Source organism: Camelus bactrianus, chromosome 20 (assembly GCF_048773025.1).
Source record: "Camelus bactrianus isolate YW-2024 breed Bactrian camel chromosome 20, ASM4877302v1, whole genome shotgun sequence".
NCBI classification, from domain to species: Eukaryota; Metazoa; Chordata; class Mammalia; order Artiodactyla; family Camelidae; genus Camelus; species Camelus bactrianus.
The window spans coordinates 34,569,161-34,592,685 of NC_133558.1; the positions used below are offsets into that span (position 1 = coordinate 34,569,161).

A 23,525-nucleotide genomic window follows, 5' to 3' on the forward strand; every position below is an offset into this window, starting at 1 on the left:
ATACCTCGTCAAATACGATTTTTGCAGTCCCCTGATGAGGTGTGGAGAGCAGATATTACCATATTGACTTTTTTTAACAGATGAAGGAAACTTGGAGCTGGAGAGGATAAGAAATTTGTCAAAGTCACAGTGAGAACATGGCAAAAACAGGGACTCAAACACAGGGCTTCTGATGACTGCTACGGGGCCCCGCCCACCACGTCTTTCTGTCCCTTCGGATGCAGCTGGAGCATGAGCAGGATGAGGCTTCAGCATCCTCAAAATAGTAACTAGCACCTCCTGGTGTCAGGAAACGTACAGCTGATCCTTGAGCAACTTGGGGGTTAGGGGCACCAACCTCTGTGCTGTCGAAAATCTGTGTATAACTTCAGTGGGCCCTCGATTCCACATCCTCAGATTCAAAGAGCTGCGGATCGTGTAGAACTATAGTATGTATTTATTGAAAGAATTCAACCAGCTGCAATCATGTCATTCTGAACCCTGTATTTATTGAAAAAATTCAGCTGACCGCGGATTGTGTAGTACTATCGTATGTACTTATGGAAAAATGTCTGCGTAGAAGTGGACCCATGCAGTTCACACCCTTGTTGTTTAAAGGTCAGCTGTATTTACATCACCTCATTTACGTCTCAGAACAACCCTCTGAGATGGGTACTGTTATCGGCCCCATTTCACAGATGAGCAAACTGAGGAGCAGAGAGGTTGTGTCTTGCCCAAGGAGCAGAGCTGGGCTCAGACATTAGGCCAGATTCTTTATTTGTGCTTTCTGTTGCTCCAGTACTAGTTTGATGGGTTTCTGCAGCCTCTAGACGCCTGTCTCTAGCGGCAGTTGAAGTAGCAGGGAGATGGCCCCAAGTCCTAGCCTGCTCAGGCTGCCATGACAAAATACCATAAACTGGGGGGCTTCAACAACGGAGATCTATTTCTCACGTTTCTGGAGACGAGGAAGTCGAAGATGAAGGTGCTGATAGTTTCAGTTCCTGGAGAGGCCCTCTTCCTAGTTTGAGGATGTCCACCTTCTTGCTGTGTGCCGTGTCCTCTTGTGGCAGAAACAGAGAGGAACAGAGAGAGATCGCCCTCTCTCTCTCTCTCTCTCTTCCTCTTCTTATAAGGGCATTAATCCCATGATGGGGACCCCCTTCTCCAATGACCACATCTAAACTAATTACTTCCCCAGGGTCCCACATCCAAACACTACCACGTTGGAGGTCAGGACATCAACATAAGAACTGGGGGGTGGAGGGAACAACACATTCAGTCCATAAAGCCCTAGTACTGGTAGGTCCCCTCAACTTTTCTGTGTGTGTGGTGAGAACCTTTCCCCACCAGTGATTAAGGGAGGAACGTCTGCTCTGCTGCCCAGACCTACTTTATGGAACCTTATCCAGGCTGTTTGGGATATTTAGCGCCATGAATTGCTGAAATTCATGGGTGGCTGGGGAGCCTCAGCTGAGAAGGCACCTGAAGACCAACCCTGTGGAGTGAGGTGTGATGGACTTCTCAGTGGTCTGGGAAGCAGAGGATATCTTGTGTGTTCATTCAGTTATTCATTCACTCATTCATCAATATTAAGGGCTTACCAGTGTCAGGGTCTGTGCTAAACATGGCGTAGAGATAGACTGTGCAGTCCCCGCCCTTGTGGAGGTTACAGTTTGGAGGAGAGTTAGTAGGGAGGCTTCTCCGCTTCAGAGGTAGGTGGGGAAGGGATTCCTCAGGGCTGAAGCAGAGCTCAGGTCACGTGTGAATGGAAAGTGCTGGCGGGTTTTACTCAGGAGCTCAGAGTGGCAGAATAAGACTTCACGCTATCCCACGTGACATTCAGAACATCCCCAAATATGGGGACCTGCCCTGTGCTGGAAGTCACCTGGGCTGGATGATCCAGTTGAGTTCAGCCTGGGGCTCAGTGAAGCCTTTTGTCCTCGGCGTGTCTGGGAGGGTACAAGATTCTAAGCCCGTCTAAGTAGCTGGTAAACTGTCCCTATTCTCTTCTGTGAGGAGGACCCCATTCTATAGCAGAGATGTTTGTTGAATGAATGAATGAATAATGATAATTAGGATGAATGTTATATATAATAGAGGTAATGGGAGATGTCAGAATTTCGTGACACCCAGAGAAGAACCAAGCTCTCCCCTCTTCTGGGCTGAGCTGGTTCCTGAAGGAGATCAGAGCTAGGGTTATTGATTTAAGAGGATTTTTTTGTTGGTCTTGAGGCAGTGACATTTATCTGCCAAGGGTGATGTAGTCCAAGATTAAGAAAAGCAAAGAAGAAAAAAAAATTCCCTGTTAAGGAATAGAGAGTTTGTTGCCTTCCCCCAGTAGCTTGGAACTATGTATTTGCTGTGTTCTTACCACCTGCTCTTCGGAGTCTAAGAGAATTACCCAAGGGGTTCAATATAAGTCTACAGTCTGGACACTGGAGGAGGGCTACCCTTCCCCAAACCAGTGGAAGATGGAATTAAAGCACCCATACTCTGCTGAGCATTGCCTATAGCTCACACTTTCGTGAAAAACGGAATTACGTTGGTGAAAACTATCTTCTCACTTTCGTTTTAGAGTCAAATCGGTTGTATAAAATATGGAAGAAAAAGGAGCATGATGTCAAATCAACGTTGAGTGTAGTGGCTCTTGAATTAGAAACTTTATATTCTCCATGGTGTATTTAATTCTGTCCAAAGAATTCATTCCAAGAGTCCCATTTAGCTTTTCTGTTCCTGCCCTTTAGCAAGACAAAGGTATTCGTACTGTCTCTTGAGTTGCTAGGAACGCTGAGCACTTTAGAAAGTGACATCCGTTGCAGGCACGGACTGACGCTGGGGCTGGCATCGGCTGCAGTGCTAGAATGTCACACAGACAGACAGGTTCAGGCAAAGTGCCAAGAATTTCATTGAAACTGGGCAGTGCTGCAGGCAGATAGAAACGGAGTCATCAAGTGTCAGCGTGGTGAAGAGGTTCAGGTTAATTCCCGAAGTGCTGCAGGTGTTCTTGGGCTGCATGGCTTTTGTTTTTTTTTTCCCCCTCTCTCTTTAAAACACCCTAGATGATGACTTGTCATTTATAGCTTATATCCCAGAAAGCAATGCCACCTTCTGAGTTGCCGGTGTCAATTCACAGGGTCCCTACCTATTTTCTGTCTCATCTGGAATGTTAATATTTTAGATCTTTGCAGTTGGAGAGTCACTCTGGCAGGGGAGTGCTTGGGAGGAAGCAGGAGGAAAAGGAAATAGATGTTCTTGGGGTGCACACGGAATCATGCCAGAGCGGCAGAAGGGGGGTTCAAATAGGAAATCTGTCCATCCCCCTACAGGGATTTTTTGACTACTTAATACGTGCCTAAGACTGGGCCAGCTGCTGCCCCAGAACCCACCCATGTCTCTAGCTGCTACAAAGGTGCCTCCTGGATCTTGAAACAATGCCATCAAGACCCTCTCTGATCAGTGACCGACTGCATTAACTGAGCACCTGCTGTGTGCCAGTGGTTTCACCTGCCTTATCCTTGCTCTCAAACTTTCTACAGCAGAACATTTCAGACGGACAAAGCTGGACAGAATGGTAATAATAAACCTCCACACACCCATCCCCCAGCTTCAACAGTGACCACCTCACGGCCAACTTCTTTGTACACACCTGCTGACCTCCAGACGATTTTGAAGCAAACCCCAGACATCATACCGTGATTTGTGAGCCTTTCAGAACGTATTTCTAAAAGGTGAAGGCTCAGAGGGAGATAGCTCAGTGGCAGAGCATGTGCTTAGCATGAGTGAGGTCCTGGGTTCAATCCCCAGTACCTCCATTTAAAAAGATAAATAAATAAAAGATGAAGGCTCTTCTATCGGAATTCTTTCAGGGTCATGACAGCCCTCCCAGTCAGGCAGCACAATACGCTTCCCTTATAAATGAGGACAGTGAGACACAAGGGGGTGAAGTCACCTGCCCAAGGTCATCTAGGGCAGAGTCGGGATTCAAACCCGAGCCTGTGCCATTAACCATCGCATCCTAGGAAGGCAGCCACTAGACCTCTCAGCTGTGGCTAATCCTCCTCTGTGGAACTGGATCCAGGAAGCAGAAGAGCAAGCTCCCAGGGGCAGCACTATTGATTTCTGTGACTTCAACCACCCGACCATGGCTGTGCACAGTGTCTATTTAGGTCCACGGGGACAGAATGGCTTTGAAAGTCTTAGAATCGTCATCTCCAGGAATGCAAGGACCAGCCTGAAATATTAATGGATTCTATTTGGGCAGCAAAACCGATAAAGCAGTCAAACCCTTATTGTGCTAGTGTTTGAAATGGCAGAGAAACCCACAATGAAAAGGACTTCACAGAAGCTCTGTCTGTCATTGTTCTCTGGCTGCCGAGGGCAGGGAAAGGTTTCTTTTAAAATGAATTTTCCTTTGGTTTTCTCTCTTGGCAGAAGGAACCCTAGTCTTCCCACTGAGTCTTTTCAGTTTGTTTCTAGCACAGCTAATTGTGTTTATTTGTCTCCAGAATCACATGCCTGCCTCCTCTCCCTTGCCTTTTCTTCAGGTCTCTTGCCTGCTGTGTGCTCGGTGGCTGCCAAAAGCGTTCTCTTCACCTGGGAGCAGTTGGCTGACAACACTGAGTAGGTGTTGGGAGGCCAGCTGTCTCTCAAGAGGTCTGACCTGGCCCCTGGCATCCAAACCTACCTCCGGGGAGAGGGAGAGAGATTATATAAGCCGGCTGGGAAGGGAACCATGTCGTTCGCTTGGTGTGCACCCACTTGGTCCGCTGGTGTTAAGAACAGAGCAGAAAACACGTGAAAACTGTTGTTGGATTAATCGAGAGCTTTGCTAGTTCATGAAATTAATTCTTCCCTTTTCCTACCAAAATGAGCACGCCTTGGCTTTTCTGTTTAATACTTTCCCTTGTCTTTGGGATCATTGGCCTTTAAGTGATTCTCAAACCTCAGGTTCTTTCCCTTCCCTTCCCCAGGCATCACAGAAGCCACGTGACCACGGGAGGTTACCCAGCCTTTATCCATCTCACCTATGAAGCGCTAAGCGGTGGTCCTTGTCAGGGAGCAGGTGAGGACACGCCTAGGCATTCCACCTTGGGCTCCTTCTGGGAATGCCAGTGAAGACCTCAGCCAGTGTCTTTCAGGGAACATCTATTTTCTTTAAACCTTTGTTGTTGCAAATACTTTGAAAGAGTTTTTTTTTTTTACGATTGGTGTGACTTTGACTTTTTAAAAAGTGAAATTAAGGAAGACTCTGCAAGTCACTAACTCTTCATAGGAGAATCAGCTCAGGGATGGCAGAATACGTGGCTTTGTGGAAGGGCCCCTCCACAGTGGTGGCAGACTTGTTAATCGATCCCAGCATCATCCCTGGAGCTCGCGGGGGCCTGGAATGCCTCTCAGCGCAGGGCCCCAGGAAGCCTTTACCAATGGGGTTGCATAGACTGATGCCTACTTGCTCTTTCCTAAGAAAGTGGTCTTTAAAGCCCTTTCCTAAGAAAGTGGTCTTTAAAGCCCTTTCCACGCTGAAATCCCTTAAGCCCTTCTGCCCGCGGTCACACTAGGTCCCTTCCAGCTAGGGACCATCTCTTTTCTTTCACCAAGCATCAAATCAAAGTGAGAGGAAATGTTACCCCCAAGAGTGCTAAATCCTTTCTGGAAAGCAGATGACGGGGGAAATGTTTCCAACATTGATGGTTCATGGAGGAGTTGGAGGTCATGATCCCTTCCTTTTCAACCCATAGCAGGTTTGTAGATTGAGTCTGTAGTTTGGTTGGTGAGTCAGCGAGACTAATTGAAATCATTCTTTTTCTGGGCGAAATGAAATGTTGGATGCCTAAGGGGAATATGAAGGAAGTGGAAGCTCAAAGCCTGGCCTTCAGGAGTTCCTGCTCTGGGATAGCAGTTGTATGAAGCCGAATTTAGATCCCGCGTAGTTTAATGAGATGCAAGAGCGAGAAACTTAGCGCCTAGTTACAGTTAACTCACTCTCAGCCAACTGACGGTGCTCTTCCCTTTTGAAGACATTTGGAGGGTATTAAGATAAGCCTAGGAGGTGACAGGACTTTCTTGAGAGAAGATGTCCTAAGTATTCTTGACCACATTAGAGGTAACATACAGGGCTGTGAGGAACAGCTTGGGCTGGTCTATAGTCACCAGAAATCTTTATGATCTGATGAGCTGGGCAGGCAGGGGCCACAGGGGCTGCTCCAGGCCAGGCTGTCTCCAGGAAGACTGAGAAGCTGCCGCCCCCACCGCCGTGGTTAAGATCAGGCTGTGTGCTTAGCATGCACATGGCCCTGGGGTCAATCCCCAGTACCTCCATTAAAAATAAATAAACAAACCTAATTACCTCCCCAATAAATTAATTAAAAAGAAAAATTAATTAAAATGAAAATTTCAATTCTAAATAAATAAAGAAAAAGTCAAGAAAAGTCTTTTTTGCCAGAAACAGCTCATTTTGGAATCCTCTGATTTACCAGCAAGGACCAGCAGAGGTACTTTTCCATTGCAGAAGTCTCCACTGGATGCTGGGGGCAGAGGAAGGGAAGGGGGCTGGGAACCATACAGGTCAAACAAAGCATTAGGCTGGCCAAGTACTTTAAAGGTAGTTTTTAAAACTCGGGTTCGATTTAGAACCCATCTCCCCTTAGAGGTGTACTTTTATCTAGCGGTGTTTATCTAAAAAGCGCTTCTGGCTTACTATCACTCTTTACCTTCTCCATCTTTTGGGATGTCACGAGAAAAATAAGCCAGAAAACATCTTACGTATGCTGTGGTTATTTGGGAACATCCAAAGTAGTTGAATTCTCTGGAGGGGGTGAGTAATTGCAACTTTTCAGTGGATACTATGGTCCTTTGTGGAAGGGAGCACTGCGGCAGTGGGAATGGAGCTGCAAGCTGTCCTGACCTTGAATTTTCTCGTAACAACAAGTGCTTGTCTCTTCCCAAGACCAGATGATCTGTGCAACTTGCCCGGATAGCTTCTGGCTGGTACTGTGTCTTTTGTTCTCTGCAGGCCCCCTGGGGGCTTCAGCCTGCACTCAGGAGTTTAAAATCATCTTATTTGAATGCTGACTTGGTAGTGAGCTTATATAATTGGCTCTTAGACACCGAATAAGTTTAAATCTTAAAAGTGACACTTTTTGGACCTGGAGTCACCTTGTCTTAGGCTTGTGATTACATTCTTTTTTTTTTTTTTTTTAACTTTGATTCAGAAATATCAAGTTGTTGGCCTTTAGTCTTCTCAGTTTACAGATGGCGCTACTGGTGCCAGAAGGATCGTGGTTTATTTTTAAGTATGTGATTCATTTAATTTGAGGAGAGTAGGATTTGGGCCTTCTGCCTTCCAGCTCACTTTGTCTCCAAGATCAATACAATTTCAAAGAAGAAAAAGTTGTCTTGTTTCCTAATGGTGTTTATCGTGGAGGTGCCTTGTTGATATTAATGACAGTGGATCTACTTCAGTGTAGCTTTGACTAATCAAAGTCTTCAGTTTAATATTTACTGACATATTCCACTTTGAAGAAAAAAAAACTCATCAAAACACAGGAAAATAAAGTTCTCTTTGAACTTTTACTTAAGAACAACTTCCCAATGAAGCCCTAGGTTCACCACAGACACCATCCAAACTTCTGGACCATTGGCACCTCCATTATCCAATCCATGTCATGATCACTGACATCCAGAAGGAGATAAAGGACCCAGACAGTTCTGAATTATCAAAATTCTATTCACTTACACTAACTGCTGCATTTTAGAATGACTTTCAGTAAATGAGGTTGAAACAGAAAGCATTTCCTGAATAGTGTAGACGTTCAGGGCACGTCCTCTGGAGTGAAGACTACCTGGGTCTGGGTTCTGGGTGCAGCGTTTCCTGGCTGGGTGACCTTGGGCATGAAACTTAACCTCCTTCCTCAACTGTACAACAGGAAAAAAGAAGAGATCCAATTTCATAGAGTTGTGAGGAATAACTGTGAGTTAATAACATGCAAAGAGTGGGGGAAAGGGTATAGCTCAAGTGGTAGAGCGCATGCTTAGCATGCATGAGGTCCTAGGTTCAACCCCCAGTACCTCCTTTAAAAATAAATAAATAAACCTAATTACCTCCCCCTAAAAAATAATTATAAAATAAATTTAAAATAAAAATAATTTAATATAGAAATAAATTCATAACAAAAAAGAAATTTAATATAAAAATAAATTTATAACAAAAAAAGAATTGAAAGCAGAGTCTGAAAGGCTTGAACACCTGTGTTCATAGCAGTGGTATTCACAAGAGCCAAAAGGTGGAAGCAACCTAAATGTACATTAGTGGATAAGTATATACACACTAGTGTGAAATATACCTACAGTGTGGTATAGACACACGGTGAAATACTATTCAGCCCTAAAGAGGAAGGAAATTCTGACACATGGTCTACAACATGGATGAACCCGGAGGACATTATGCTAAGTGAAATAAAAGAACAGATGTTGTATGATTCCACTTACATAAGGTATCTAGAGTAGGAAGTTCATACAGACAGAAAGTAGAAGGATGTTTGCCAGGGGCTGGAGGAAGGAGAGAATGGAGAATTGTTGTTTAACGGGTATGGAGTCTCAGTTTTGCAAGATGGAGCTGGATGGTAGTGATGGTTGCACAACAATGTGAATGTACTTAAAGCCACTGATGGGCTGTTCACTTAAAAAGAGTGAAATTTTATGTTAGGTGTATGTACCAGAATTTTTTTCTTTAAGCATGAGAAAGAAAATGATATATTAAGTCAAAAGGTATACAGAACTACAGAAAACCATAGAAAGAGTAAAGCAGAGGGGGGGGGCTCTAGATTGCTGGGGAGGGTGCGGATGCGGTTTTAGGTCAATAGGGCTGTTGGGAAGCCTCTGTCGACTGAAAGAAAATGCACGGCCTCAAAGTCATGAGTTATGTTTTATTCGGGGGCCTTAGTGGGGACTACAGCCCAGGAGTCAGCCTCTCAGAGAGCTCTGAGGAACTGTTCCGAAGAGGGAAGGGAGGAGTCAGGATAGATAGGAGTTTTTGCTGAAAAAAAAAAATAGTCAAACATCAAAGATGACCACTAACCTCAAAAAACAGACATCTCCTTACAAGAAACTGAATATATTTCCCTGTGCTATACAGTAGATCCTTGTTGTTTACCTGTTTCTATATACAGTAATGTGTATCTATGAATCCCAAAGTCATAGAAAATAAGAAATAAAAAAAGAAACAATCCAGATATCTCAACTTAATAATTTTAGTGCTTTTCTGTGTATCAGGAGATGCAAGAGTCTGTGCTCACTGAAATCATCCCTTAGATACACATCTTAACTATCTAGGGCCAGCATCCTGCTTTTCTCCTTCCTGAAGTCCCTCGGGGTTCACCGTGGGTGGGGATGGGTGGCTGATGACTCAGGGGCAGGCAACATTCGGTGCTGACCGGATCCACCTTGAGGAGGTGGGATTTGGGCGAGGCCTGGAAGGAGCTGTCTCTCAGGTGCTGTTATAATCAGGGCCCACAGGTGGTGTGTGGCGATGCCCAGGCAGTGATCACTGGGCGTATATCTGTAAAGTGCACGTGGGTGGGCAGCTGACGCTGAAACCACAGATGTGGGCATTTCAGCTGAACTGCAAAAACAATCCAGGCATTCGGGTAGCACTGTGCACGGATTATGATCAAATGTCATCTGAGACCTGGGGTTCTGTTACAGTAAACATGGCCCTTTCCACGACCAGACTCCATAACCTCGAAACAATAGTCAGGAGTTTGATTTTTTTGTAGTGACACCTAAGTTTGCATGTTGTGGTTTAACCCTTTTCCAAGATGTGTCTTAAAATCCTTCATAAGACTAGGATTTTCAGGGCTTCTGCTGACCTTTCTGTCAACCCACAATAAGGCAGGGCAGCTCCACAAAACTTCTTTCAGTTTTTCTGTCCCTGGTAGGTCGTGTGGCATGGAATGGTGAGCTGCTTGCAAAAATCCTGTAACCAGGACATGTTCTATTACTTTTTTTTTTTTACATTTTCTTTTTATTTTGTTTTGTTTTTTATTGAAGTACAGTCCGTTACAATGTGTCAGTTTCTGGTGTACAGCACAGTGTCCCAGTCATGCATATACATACATATGTTTGTTTTCATATTCTTTTTCAGTAAAGGTTGTTACAAGATGTTGACTATAGTTCCCCATGCTGTACAGAGAAAACGTGCTATTACTAACTGACGAGACCAGTATAGACAGGTATCAGCTTGCTATCATTTAAGCCAGGACTCTGGACTCTTGAAGATGTATGGAGGTTTTGCAGCGTTGGATTCTTGAACTGGTTTTTCCACATCTCATTTTTTTAGCCTTTTCCATGTCTAATCAAAAAAAAAAAAAAAAGGACAATGAGCCTGAGTCAGAATCTACTCCAGAATCAGGAAGAAGCCCGTCACCACACCCCCACCTCCACCGCCCTGAACTTGGAGGGGAGGTGAACATCTGTAGTGGGGGCGGGCACCTTGGCCCCATCCCAGTCCTGTCCCCGGCCAGGATTCTGAAGCCACATTCGTGGCCACAGAAGACACATAGGCTTTTGTGACTCTCTCCCCAGGCACAGGTCACAGGGACGAGGTGGAGGGAGGAGGAACTGATTTCCTCTCTGAGGCTTGTCTACACCATGAGCATTGACTGAAAAAGCACAGCTCCAGGCTCAGAAATTCTCCCCCAACCCTACTCCTGCGCTGTGTTTTGGTAACACTCTTATCTGCCTCATGTTTGATTTTTGCTTTTCATTCTGAACAACATTCTGGTGGAAGTGTTGGCATAAATGTAGTATCCTGGATGCTTTGAAGAGAGGAAGAGTGTTTTCCCTGATTTTTACACATAAGCAGCCACCTGCAGGGATTTAGCCCCCAGGGGGTTATCCAGCTCAGAGGGTTCCCTCCTCCAACCCCGTACCTCTAGTTTCTCCCAACACAGAGTGGGGGTGATAGAGACAGGTTTCCTTTCGCCCTTGGGGTGAGAGGATGATGCCTGGGCACGGAGCAGCCTCTCCGTATATACTGTTGTCATTCGATGTGTGTCATCAGATGGTGATAGCAGGACGTAGTAGCCAAAGAAGGAAGGAAAGCTCAGTGGACCCAACGTTCACTCCCTGAGGGTCCACTCTGGGCAAGTCTACCTGCCAGGCTCTCAGTGTTGGGAGAGGGGATTTAATGCCACGTGAGACAGTGCTTGCCCGTCAGGCCTGCTTGGGATATGAGAACCCAGACAATGACAGGGCAAAGTTCTGTGTGATGACATCATTTTATGACACAAACTGCAAGCTGCAGGGGAAGGGATGGAGGAGGATATTGCTTTGGGTGGATCAGAATCAGCCTCCGGGAGGTGCCTTCAGGGATGGGTAAGGGTTTCTGAGGGAGAGATGGGGAGAAAGCCCTTCCAAGTAAAGGGAGCAGCCTGGGCCAGGACCCGAAGAGGAACCCCCTCCCAGGCACACAGCCGAGAAGACCACACGGCAGCCTTGTCTGTCGTAGCAAATAATGGGAAAGACCTGCATGTCCATCCGTAGGAGGACGGACAGGTAGATTGTGGCATGTGGAAAATACCCAGCAGAGAAAAATGAATGAGCTAGAGAATCAGGTAGTCACTGATCAGGAGAAAACCAAACATTCAATGAAAGAAAGAAGGTTAGGTGCAAAATTCCTATAAAGATTAAAAATCTCCTAAACAATAGATATAGTTTATGGAATTTTAAAGTTTTATGATTTTTAATTATATTATTACGTGTAGTTATATAATTTTAATTTAAAAAATTTGGGGGGGTAATTAGGTTTATTTATTTTAATGGAGGTACTGAGGATTGAACCCAGGTCCTTGGGCACGCTAGGCATGCACTCTACCACTGAGCTATACCCTCCCAACTTACATAATTTTAGAGTCTCAGAATGTTTTTGTGTGAAAACATTAGTGGGAATGAAAGACGCCAAATTCAGCGTATAGTGGAGGCTCCTGGGGAGGGAGGGAGGGAAGGAATGAGTGATCATGGGAGACGAGGTCTCAGTTACCTGCTTTCTAGACACGGATGACACGTACATACGTGCGTACACACAGTCACACACATACACATGTCCATACACACATATTTATACACACACATATATTTAAATCTGAAGTCCATACGACCTACGGTTTGACAAGCAATTGTTTCTTGTATCCTCTTGTATACTTTTCTGTATACCTGCAGCATTTTGTCATTTCAAACTGAAAGAAAAAGTCACAGGGCACGTTCAGGGAGCGAATGGTTTAGAGCAGTGGTTTTCAGACATTAACACGCCCCTTAGGAAGATATATATTTTATTTTAGGAACCAGGAGTTTCATAACAGTACTTATCCTTAATGTGTGGGCTGCACCCTGAGGTATATGATACATCTTTAAAATAAGCAGCTAATTAGTACTACAGAGACTTGAGAGTCCAGATCCCAGGGCTGGGTGAGGGGTGGGGTACCTGATCACATATGGCATGTGGGAAGATGGCATTTTGGGGGGACACTAGTTACTTTTGTACTGCATGAAAATACTTTTGCGATGCTGAGGATGCGGGTCAGGCCAGGGCAGGGAAGACATGGACCTGCAGTCTCTGGAATGTGAGCTTTAGTTGGCAGGGAGGAGGGTGGCTTTGGGGCATGTCCTCATCAGACCTGAACTTCAGCCAAATCAAATAAGGTGGAACTGCAGCAGGGGATTAGCGGATGCAGGGTGGGTTAGGAGGGTGTCACTGGGGTCTCGCTGGGACACTGCAGGCTTGCAGGGGAGTGAGACAAGGAATATGCTGCAATAAAAAAAGAAAAGATTTAATGACTGGAATATGAGGGAAGGAGGAAAAGGAGAAATTTCACTTTGATGTCAAGGCTTGGTGACCAGGAGATTGGTTGCACTGGTAACAGAATGAGGCTCAGCTGAGGTTTGTTTATATTTTTTTAATTGAAGTATGGTCAGTTTACAATGTTGTGTTAGTTTCTAGTGTACAGCATAGTGGTTCAGCTATAAATATAAATATATATATATATTCCTTTTCATATTCTTTTTCATTATAGGCTGTTACAAGTTATTGAATATAGTTCCCTGTGCTGTACATAGGACCTTGTTGTTTATCTATTTTATACACAGTAGCATGTATCTGCAAACCCCGGGCTCCCAATTTATCCCTCCACGCCCCAGTAGAGGTTTGGTTTGAAACCCAAAGGTGAAGGTGCGATGGGACATCCAGACAGAGCAAAGTCCTGTTGAGGTTAAAAGGCATGGATTCAACATGGTCTCATGTTTGATGACTTTCTCTAGCCGTACATGGTACCTGGTGAGGGAAAAATAGAAGTCAGATGTCATCAAGGCGGGGCTAGGTGGAGGGTGGGGAGAGCTCCTGGGTAGAAGTGAAGTGGCTGGCGTGCTGGGGCCAAGTGAGGCCAGTGGACCAAGACAGAAGGAGGGTTGGAGGACCGGAGGTTATGAGGAGCCCAGAGCGTGTGAGCAGGTGTGAGGACATAGTCCAGGTGGAAATCTGGGGTGTTGTGATCAGGAAGGAGGAACTTCCAATCTGAGATCCTGGAGCTAAAGTAATCCTGAGTGAGAAACCACCACCACCAGGTAGAAGTTGCAGGTGAGGCCGGCGGGCTGTTAATACAATGGGGATGGAGACCAGACCAGTTGTTGTTCTGAACTGAATAATCAACTTTTCCAATGAAACTCCTCCCTAGAAGAACTAAGGATTTTTAACCAGATTGGATCCTGATGATGAGTTTCTACCTCAAATTGTAGAAAAGGCCAAGCGGAGAGGGGTCTTCAAGGGTTCCCTTAGGAGAACCTCACGGAATGTCCTGGCGGGGGGGCTCTGGACAACACACCTAGACCTCGCAGTGGGAGCTCAGAGGCACACAGGCACCCACCCACTTCTGATCCAGCTCTTCCTGCTCTGTTCATGTTTGATGGACGTTCCTTCTCGGAGACCTAGGTGACTGGGCTTTTGGGACCCAGAAGTCAGAAGGTGTGCCCATACCTTAGGGTTGATTCGGTTCAGAGCTCTGAATAGGTCACTTCAGTTCTCTATGACTCTGTTATTCTCACAATCAAGTAACACAAGCTAAACAAAATCTTTAAATGTCATGAGTGACTTCCTTGTGTGACTCAATGAATTTCACAATTTAATGTAAAGAAGATGCGTGTACAGCCAGTTATGACACGAGGCTAAAGAAATGTAACAGGATGTGATTAATTCTGCTTGAGGCTGTTGCTAAACTTCACAGAAGAGGTTATATCTGAGCCAGAATCCAAGAGGGAGGTAGGGTTTGCCAGGCAATAGAGGGGTACTTGGCGATGCAAAGTGTGTGGCTCATTCAGGGAACCAGGACAGTCTGTCCTGCCTTTTTCTATGCAACGAGAATAAAAAACTAGGTCTCCTAACTCCTGCCCCAGTGTTCTTTTACTTTGTTTATTTTTCTGCCTGGCCTCTCTTTCCTGCATCTTTTCTTGGGGACAAAAGTACCAGTGATTGGAGGAGATAGACTAAAGGTCAGCTGATGATTGGAAATCCGGTGAACAGTTTAAATATTGTGATGGCTTCCTCCCGAGTGGATGAACCACACAGAGATAAACAACCTCCAACTCAGGTGTTGTTCCCCGTTGAAAAACAGCTTACATTTGCATGATCTAAAATCTCACCAGTTCTTACCTTTAGAAGCAAAGAGGGCCAAAGGAGAGTCCTCTTCTGCTTTGCATTTGAACAATCATCCATTGACACCTTTTTTGATAATTGCTGATAGGAGGAATAAGGGAGGGATAAGTCAGTGTTTCTGTCTCCGGGAGCTTGCAACCCAGTCGGCAGGAGAGACAGGGCTCTCTGTGCACACAGAAGGGAAAAAGCATGCAAGTCCGGATGCTGCTTACCGAAATGTGCAGAATAGTTGGGTGACTTTCTGGGAGAACAGAAATCAAGATGGCCTGGAGGAAACTTTGTGGCCAATGTGGAGCTGAACTAAGGCCTTGAGGATGTCTAAAGAGAAACTGAGATGCTGTACACCAGAAATTGACACAATGTTGTAAACTGACTATATGTCAATAAATACACATATACAAAAAAAAGAGAGAGAGAGAGAGAAACTGAGAATGAAGTGACTTGCTTGATTCTTGGTAGCAAATAAAAAGCCCAGGTCTTGGGACCACCAGGAGGGTGGGTAATCAGCTGCAAAAGGGTTAACGTCAAATGGCTAAGAAACCCCGCATTCCTGACACAGCATGCTGCACAGACTAGGCTTCATTCGCTGTCAGATTCTTCTGCTGTGGAAAGTGCATTTCCAAGATTGATTTCCCGCCCGTGGCAATCTGCAGCTCTCTTCAGGGTTCACGCGGGCTGGCCTGGGTCCCGGCAGGTTTGCGGATGGGTCATGAAGCTTCCTGTAGGTGAGAGGCTGCCGGAATGAAGCCAGACCTCGCCTAACGAAGCAAGTGGTTACACTGCAGTGGAAAGTCCTGGGAAGCTCTTGTCCCCAGGCTTCAATTAACAGGCATTTCAGACAGCAAAGCTTACCTTTACCCAAACAAGCAGTCTCGGAAGGAAAATGATCATCACAGCCAGCCACCCTGTCGGTTGACCTCTGACTGCTCAACGCGTCCTGAACTGTTCCCAGCTCCTCCCTGTTCTCCCACTAGAATTAAACATAGAATAGATGCTGTTTATTGCGTGGGGAAGGTGCAGTCTGGGTCTGGTGTGATGCATTTTGAAAACTACAGTAGAGTGTATTCTCAGCAGGCACAAGGTCCTGGGTTCAATCCCCAGTACCTCCATTAAGAAAATAATAAATGTAATCCTCCCCCCGCACCCCCAAAAAAACCCCCCCCAAAAATAGAAAAAAGTATCTGCTCAAGTGAGATGATTAGCTGGGATGTAGGAAGGATGGGAAGTAACAATGAAGAAAATGCAGGAATCCCAGCTAGAGAGTTCCAGCCTTAGATAGAGAAAAAGACATCTTCCCCAGCGCACAGCTGCCACTTAAGGATGCCATTTCTTCTCCTAATAATATTAGGGGGAGCTACCTAGGAAAAGATCCAGAGGTGGAGGGGTCCCTGAGCCCAGGAGGTGACGGGTTCCTGGCATATCTGTGGCACACAGGTGTACCTCACCTTTCTGATCACCAGGGTTCAGCCAGGTGCCCACAAGCTCAGGGATCGAAGCCCTGATTAAAGCCATTTGGGTTTCCGCGGGAAAAGTCTTTTGACAATACTGGGTGTGCTGGCTTTTCCAAGCTGAGACAACATGATTGCTGCCCTAACAGTAGGTGTTACATGTTGTCTTTTCACCCTCCCACCTCCTTCCCCCATAACCATTAGCTTATATTATGGCAAGGATAGTTAAGTTACTCATGCAGACAGAACTGTTGCCTGAATATTGCGGCCATCAAGCCATAAGCCTCTGCAGCCGCCTCCGCCCCTCCCCCCATATCGGTGTGCCCCGAGGAAATTCAGGATGGAGAAAAACAGGATACCGGCTCTAGATGGTTAAGATGTATATCTAAGGAATGACTTCAATGAGCCCAGACTCTTGCATCTTCCCATGCACAAAAGGGCACTAAAATCATTAAGTTAAGATGGCTGTTTTGTGATTAGCAATAATCTTTTCATGTTTGACTACATGGGTTTTTTCTCCCCGAGCAAAAATTCCTATATATCCTGGCTCCTCCCTACCTCTTTGGAGCAGACCCTCAGAGCTATCTGAGAGGCTGTCCCCCGGGCTGTAATTCTCAGAAAGGTCCCCAAATAAAAAGGTTGTGTGTTTTTCCTCTGTCAGCACTCCTGACCATAATTTTTTTAGCCTGATATGCTAACTAGTCGAGCTCAAAATCCATGGGATAATACAAGTAAGTATACATTTCTTCATAACGCTGGGGTGTTCTGGCAGGGAGGAGGATGTCTCAATATCCACTGTAGTAATTAATCACTCTTTACCAAGTTTTTACATATTTACATCAACCATTCCTATTTGTAGAATAATAGCGATAACCTCATTTTTCCAATTACAAAATAAGTAAATATTCATCGTTAAAAGTGCTTGCAATGATAGTGTCTACTCCAGAAAACAGTCTAATTCCCCCATAATGCCACCACTTGGCAATATCTGTATTAATGTTCTGGTTACATGCAATTCTATACCTTTTCCGTGCCATAGGAGTGTATCATTATAAAAGTGGGATGCATACTTTTAATTTGCATTTTCCTTGTAACAATGTCTTTCCACCGTGTATTTATTCAGCAAATCTTTGCTGAGCACCTACTATGTGCTGGTCAGTTACTGTTCTTAGTGCCAGGGAGACAGCAGTGAGTGACAACAGAGCACACACATGTATCACATGCGTCTCTATAACAAGTGTAATATACCTGCATAATTATTATTTTTTATTTCAATTTTTTTGTTATGAAATTATCTAGGAAAGGCATGCTAAAGTATCTCATTGTAATTATGGTTTTGTCAAATTTCTCCCATTTTTTATAATGGAATTTATATATCTTGGTATATTGTGGGTTTTTTGGCTCTTTTTTTGGTCCTTTTTAATTGAAGTATAGTCAGTTTACAATGTTGTGCCAATTGCTGGTGTACAGCACAGTGCTTCAGTCATACATGAATTTACTTATATTTGTTTTCATACCTGCATAATTGTTTTAGTGGGTGCATAATATTCTATTGTACAGATTCATCGTGATTAAATCAGATCTCCCGTTTGTGGGTATCGAAATGCTATTTATTTGTTAGGTTTTCTTAAATAAGGAGTGGATATGCATTGACCGTTAGTGAATCTGAATCCACTTAAAAATTCTTTCCGCTGATAATGGGACTCTTCTGGGAGTGCTGCTCTTTAAAATACAACTTTATAAACAATGATAGGATACTTGGCAGATGCAGCTGCAAAGATCAGCGTGGGCCCTGCGGCCTCTCACGGGGTGGATGACGGCAGAGGTCCCGGGGCGTCTGAGGCCACGGCTGCCCCACCTCTGGCCCCAGTTAGACCAAAGGCTGCTCACAGAGCCGCTCCCGGCCTCGCAAATGGGCACCACGCTGGCATTTTGGCTGCTGTCATTCTCGGTCATTTATGGTTATGCAGTGTTGCGTGAGGCTGGGCTTCTTTGGGCTCCGGAAGCATTTCTTCTGCCCTCTTTGATGGCAGTTGCTGCTCTTTTGTTCCCTGTCCAACAACCAGCAGGCCACCTTCCTGCCATCTGTGCGAGGCCCACACACAGTGACACGAGGGATGTCAGAGGATCTGTTTGGCGGTGGTTTCGGCACACAGCTCCGTCGTCAGCACAATGCAGAACAGAGCCCAGATGAGTTATAGAATTTCACAGCATTAGAACCTGTAGAGGTTACACGCTCATTTCATGCACAAGGACGTGGAAGTGTACCTAAGGAAGTCGAGTGACTTGCCTCAGGTCCCACAGTTCATGGTAGAGCCAGGACTGCTAATTCCTCGCCCAGTGCTTCTCCAGGGAATCAGCTATTCCAGGTCTGTGACTAGTGCACGTGGGGCCCTTGTAGTAAATCCGGGAACACCATTGCTTTGGCCTCCAGATACAATGTCATCAGTTCCCCAAATATGGAGCTTTTAATTTTTTTAGATGGCATACTACAGATATAAAACTCTTAACTTTGTTAATAGCTTTAAAGGAGTACCCAAGATAAAACTTTTAAGATTGGACCCCTAAACAGTCCAAGGCTTGATGTCACATTTTATAACACTTTCTTGTAAACGTTAATGGAGCTCATTGTGTCGATATTGTACTCAATAAATAGGACTTTTAATTCCAACCCCATTATAATCTAAACGCAATTAAAACTGTAAAGCAGTTGGGGGAGGTATTATGAAAAATCCCAGAAATGTAACCAAATATATTAAATTCCTTTTCAGTTTTCAAAGATTGTATTAAAATCAGTTATAAGGTAGGAAAAAAATATGTATTAATAAACTATAATCTTTCTATGAGTTCTTTAGCTCAGATATTACTAGTACTTAAATGTGCATAGTTTGCCATTTCAAAGTACCGTTCAGCTCCTGCCCATTTCGTTGTTATCTACTCTCTTTTTTGACCGAGAGAAAGACAGGAAACCATCTCCTCCCACCCACCCTTTTATAGGAAAATTTATAAGTAGTTGAATGTGTGGGGCTCGACCACACAGCTCATCGAGCAGAGCAAACATGAACAGCCAGACTTCCCAACCTGCAAAGCATGATTTTTTTTTTTTTCTACAACCTTGCAGAACAGAAGGAAGTTGGTACCGTATGTCTGGGCCTAAAGAACTACTCGTGCAGAAAGTCATTATTAGGTGTATGATGATTTTATATGCCGCGTGCCATTTTAGACCTGGGAACTTGCGTGCCACACAGCCCCTGCCCCTGAAGGAGCTGGCCAGCATCACCAAGGACCAGGGCCCCAGGACAGAAGAAGTAGAGGCCAGGGTGGGCGGGAGCTGGGGCGCCCTCGTCCGGCCTCGGGGTTAGGAGAGCTGGCTGGGCAGAGCTGGCTCCTGGGAAGGGAGTGGATGAACCAGGCTGTCAGACAAGGGCGATCCAGATCAAGTGTTGCGCTTTTGAAAAGCTCCCGGGGTGAAGATCCAGGCCGACGTTCCAGGCCATCAGAGTGGCGGGGGTGTGGGCTCCAGGAGAGGAGACTGGAATGGGAAGTGGGAAAGAGGTCTGCAGAAGAAGGGCCTGTTTGCACGTTAGGATTAGGATTAGGACTAGAGTTTGTGTCGTAAACAATGAGCCACTGAGGGGTTTGAGGAGGGGTGTGGTGACCGCATCTCTGAAGTGGTTTGGAGGACAGAGTGAGAGTTTGAGGATGCCAGGCAGGGGGAACCACCATGTGGGGAGGAAAGTTCTGAGAGTGCCGTGTTCGTCAGCACAAGTTCACTTTGGAAGGCCCGGATCAGGGGAGAGCAGTAGAGACGGAAAGGACCAGTGGATTCCAGAAACCCTGAGATAAAATCAGCAGGCCTCTGTGACTGATGAGATGCAGGGAAGCCGTCAGGTCTGGGCTGAAGGAGGCGTCTGCAGAGGCTGCCTTTGAAGTGCCCGTGGGATATGCATCTGGACAAGTCCAGAGCTGCTGGATACTGGAATCCAAATTCAGGGAAGATCTGGCTGGAGGCACAGATTTGGGCATCATCTGATCCAGGTGCTGGCTGAAGCCAAGGCATGGGAGCAGTGCCTGTGCGAGAGGTGTCAGGTGCAAAAGAGGGGGCAGATGGTGGAGCCCAGGGCACAGGCACCGCAGTGACAGGGTGATGGGAGAAGGAGACTGAGGCAGGGCCACATAGGGCAGTGTCACTGAGGCCACAAGAGGCAGCCTTTGTCTGCAGCATGAATCCCCCGAGCTCAGGTGACATGAGGACTGAACAGGTTAAAACTCCAGGGATGAGGGGTGGGGGGAGAGCTCAGTGGTAGAGCGTGTACTTAGCATTTGCAAGGTCCTGGGTTCAATCCCCAGTACCTCCATTAAATTTTTTGTAGTAAAAATAAATACATAGATAAATAAAAATAAAATGATGTAAGAAGTTGAAAGTGGCAAAAAAAAAAAAAAAAAAAGAACAATGCTAAAACTCCAGGGATGAGAACTCCCCTCTTCCTTCCTTGGCATCAAATCTAAACTCATTTCACCAATGCCGGGGCCTCCAGCCCACTCGCTTCCTCTTTACTCCCCAACGAGCCCTCTGCTCGTGGGTGCCCGGAGGCCACACCACCCTGTGTCATATCCTGCCCGTCTCCCGGAGGCCCGCTCCTCACCTTCACTTGTCTGAGTCCTGTCCTTCCAGGCCTAACGCTGGCCCTGTCCCCACGGCCGGCCCAGCTGCCCCGAGCAGCCCTGCTCCCTAGAGGCCTGTTTGTATTTGTCTCCACTTAATGCTCCATTATGTGCTGTCTGGTGGTGGTGGCTGTTGATTCATGAAGCTTGACTCTTCTTGAAGCTGCCTGAGGTCTGTGGTCTTATTTTATTCTTCCTCTGTGGCCTCGGTAGCCTGGAATCCTGTTGAAGAGACCATCCTTGCTCTGAAAGAGCTCTCTGGTTGATCCAGATTGTCAAGACTTGAGCTTATCCGGTGCAAGGAAGCTTCACATTTCCTCCGTCTCAGCTCAGAGTTGGAGGGTGCCCCACGCAAGGGAGATCGAAGGGTACCATCTTGGTGGACTGAGGGTGGAGTGCGTGGGGGCAGAGGCCAGGAATGACAGAGGGGCCCGGAGACCGAGCGGCCCCCTGGGGAAGGCTGGGGAGGGGAGTGGCGGGGAGCGTGTGTGCTTGCACCAACAAGGTGATGGCAGGATGTGGCTTCCTCCGAAGCCTGCTCTCAGACTGTATAGCTGGTCCTTCGAGGCCTGCCCACTCCAGCTTGCTGAGGTTAAGCCTGTCTGAGGGGTTGGTGGGTCGACCTCACTGGACAGCGACTTCTGAGGCTCAAGATGACAAGAGAATTAGAACTCTTTACCGTCGTGCGGCCGTGGGAGCTGCCCTTGGATGAAGGGAGAATTCGGGCAGGGAAGAGGGGGTCCATCACAAAGAACAGAGAAATAATCCCCTCACTTACTGACCAGTAGTTGCGAATTTTTCGTGACCCTGGGCTTCCAAAGGGAAAATTAGGTCCTTTTCACCCTGGGATAGAGGACTTACGTCTTTCTAGCACCCTCCTTGCTGAGGGAGGTAAAGGGTCATGCCCTGAGTTGGAGGTCACGGTGCTCGCATCCCTGGAACTCAGGCCCTCGTGGGTGTGGGCTCCGTGCCCCAGGGCACCGAGTTACTAAGGAGCCCCCAAGACTCATGCGGCTGCATTTTAAAGACCCCTGAAAAAGGAGGCCTTCACCTGTAACTGGAATGATGATTCTTCTTGTGCCCCTCTTCCTCTGAAGCTAAAAGTTAATATCCTTTTGGTCACGTACCTCTCCGCTTCTTAGTTCTATAAACCTCTTCCTGGCTTATTTTCCACAAGTAGGAGAGCAGTGGAAATAATTCTCTGAAAAGGACGCGTCGACATAAAGCCATGAGGTCAGGCTGGCGAGGGGAGGGGGCCAGAGGAGCTCTTCAGGGCCGGCCGAGCTCCCTAATGGGACTCTGGAGACCAGCCACAGGCAGTATCGTGGTCTGTCTGTTCTCCCTCTGAACAGAGAGGCTCGCTGGTTCCCAGGTCTGAACTGTGCTCAGTTCCAAGCACCAGACATCCATCTTTGGAAATTCAGCTGTCTCGCCGTTTCATAAGGACCTACGGTTGCTATGAGAGCCCCATTTCAGAGGACAGAAAGGTGAGCAGAATTGTGCAGTCATGTGTTACCTCTCCCCGGATACAGAATTCTCTCTGATTGATTTGGGTGCCCAGAGGTGATGGGAACACCCTTGACCTGGGACGGCTGCAAGGCGGGGCATAGCGGGGAGCCTCTTCAGGGATTCTCATGTCCCCAGTGACTCACCTCTGTTCTTCTCAGTCGGAAAACCAGACTGATATTTCCATCTGACTTCCCTCTCTGCTTCACAAGACACGGCAGAAGCCTGTGTCTAGAGCACAGAGCCTTTTAGTTCCCAACAAGCCCCAAGGAGCCCAGCGCCCCTAGATCATCGTTTCTCAGCCAACAGCAACAGGGTAACTGGAAATGCCGTCCCTTGTCCCAGGCCCAGCCCTGCAGTGGGTCCATCTGATCCCAACTCCCCTGTCCCCTCCCTCACTCCTGCTGGGCCTTGTCACCAACTACCACCGAGGTTAGTTGGAGGTGTCACTGTGCAGAACTTAACCCTCAGGCTCTAGGATCCCCCTGCTGGCGGATAGTGGAAGCACTGCTTAGCCTTTCCTCTTCCCCTCCCCCCCCTTTTTTGTTTTTAAATGTATTAAGGTATTCTGATGACATTTTCTTTCTCTCTCCCACTCCCTCTCTTTCTGTCTTTCTGTCTGACCCTGCAGTCCTTTACTAAGTAAGTTTCTTTTGCTGTCTTTAATTCCTCTATGGGCACCGTTCCTGGTTGGGGACCACTGGTGGCTGCTGGCTAAACACAGGTCTCAGTACTGGGGTACAGAGGCTGCTGTGAAAGGAGGTACCGGGTCTAGAGGGGCATTGGGTCCTCTGCTCACCAACCACCCCTGCCTCCCACACCAGAGATGTCATGATAATGGCAACATAGTGTGCTTTGCTGACTTGGGACCAAGCCCTGTGTCAAACGCTCTTCAAGCATTACACCACACAGTCCTTGCGTCATTAGCCCTGCTTCCCAGATGACAGAAGCCAGACTGGAGCTCCAGGCTTGTGGATGGGACTCCAGGCCGTAGCTCGGGTCTCTGGAGTCAGGGTCCTCCTCCTGGCCACACAAGTGTGACCTCCTCGGGCGCCCCCGGGCTTTGCAGGCTGTATCTTAGCATGAGTTCTTGGACCTTGTTCTCTGCCTGGACATCTTTTACCTACCACCCCCTGCCCAACCTCCTTCCCCATCTTCTCTTGGGAATGCTGACTGTTCCTTAAGACTTAGTTCAGGGGCCCCTTGGAGAAACCTGCACACCCTCCCTC

The 23,525-nt window shown here is 46.6% G+C and overlaps 1 protein-coding gene across 16 annotated transcripts in view; it reads left to right on the top strand.

Moving 5' to 3' along the window:
• The window catches only part of PAQR8 (progestin and adipoQ receptor family member 8), a 99,397-nt gene that overhangs the window by 70,352 nt on the left and 5,520 nt on the right, over positions 1-23,525 (top strand). For 2 of the 16 annotated variants that reach the window (XM_074348905.1, XM_045509373.2), the window contains one exon: positions 4,950-5,041. The exons of 12 other annotated variants lie outside the window; for them this stretch is intronic. The gene's annotated coding sequence lies outside the window, so the exon portion shown is untranslated. Of the gene's footprint in view, positions 1-70; positions 4,600-4,949; positions 5,042-21,261; positions 22,278-23,525 lie in introns of those variants that run through there. 2 more of the 16 variants (XM_074348908.1, XM_045509378.2) reach the window with 2 other exon arrangements.